This window comes from Sminthopsis crassicaudata, chromosome 4 (genome assembly GCF_048593235.1).
Source record: "Sminthopsis crassicaudata isolate SCR6 chromosome 4, ASM4859323v1, whole genome shotgun sequence".
Lineage (NCBI taxonomy): Eukaryota > Metazoa > Chordata > Mammalia > Dasyuromorphia > Dasyuridae > Sminthopsis > Sminthopsis crassicaudata.
The window spans coordinates 292,512,420-292,513,762 of record NC_133620.1 but is presented as its reverse complement, the minus strand read 5'-3'; positions in this window follow the sequence as shown (position 1 = coordinate 292,513,762).

The following is a 1,343-nucleotide window of genomic DNA, read 5'->3' as shown; positions in this document are numbered from 1 at the left end:
TTCTGGCTGCTCCCTAGGGGCGTGGAGGTGCTATAGCATGCGTAGAGGCATTACAGACCAGGCTGGGACTCTTCTGCTAGGAAGAGCGGGAAGGCGAGATGTCTAGAAGGACTTCCCAGTTAGCAGGGACAGTAGAGAGCTGAGGAGAGCTGCAAGTATTAAGCGACTGCCTCTGGTCCGTGCTGGGAGGAAAGTGCCTCGTGGGTGGAGCAGAAGGAAGGATGGGATTTTCTCAAAACACAGGGATTTGAAATCTGGTGATGATGCCCAAGAGTCGGAAAATGCCTAAATCCCCTCGGCCCCACCGACAGGGAAGTCTCCGAGGCCAGACTGGCAAATCTGGAGAGATTAGTCCCTGCAGGACCGAGGGCTCGTTCAGTTGAATCAGAAGCTGCGTGTTCAGTGCAGGCTGGCACTGCTGCTCTCTGAACATCATCTTGGAGAAGTGACCACCTCTCTGGACCTTAATTCCAACCAAAAATTTCCAAATCTTTTCTTTCTTCCTAAAAACTCCCAAGACTCCCTCTTTCTCTCATCCACTCAATCGAGCATCTTGAGTTATATTTCACTGGGGGCATGGAACGTTCCTTTCCTTTTTTCACCATCTAAGTTCATTAAGATACCTGCGGTCGCCGTCTCCTTCTGTCTTACCTAGAAATAGCTGTTCTTAAACCACTCTGCTTGCCTACTTCCTGCACTCACACCATGTTGGCTCGGCCCTCCTTTGTTCCATCACTTCTGGTAGCTGCCCTTTATCTTTTCTCCTTTTTTGAGGCGATACTCCTTTGGAAACTTAACTCTCATTCTTAACTTTTTACAGCCTAACTACCATCTTCACCATGCAACCCAAACTATTCTCCTAAATTACTGGCCATCTAATGGCCACATACAGTGCTCCTTTCTCAGCCGTATTTCTTAACATCTCTGCAGTTTTTGAGATTGTTCATCTCAAGTTTTTATGACTATTTTTTCCTGATTCTTCTACCAGTGTGACTGCTCCTTCGCAGTCCCCTTTTCTGAATCCACTGAGGGGAGTCATCATTGTGAAGAAGAGGTCCACCTTCCTCAATACCAACTACTTGACCAACCACCACCAAGAGTCAGATGGGGCTTGGGAATGGCAACATCTTTTAAATCACAGGTCCTGTTTCAAGCCCGGTCTTTACAACTATCACCTTGGGAAGCAATTTCTATAATAAAAGAGTCAGCCATCCTCATAAAACTACCAACCAACCGCCACACAGGGCAGCTGGTAAGCCAGGTAAAGCAGCAGGGTACTTTGAGAGAAAAGCAGGAGGCGGTATGTATCTGTCAAAGCAGACTTCATCACTACAACCTTGACC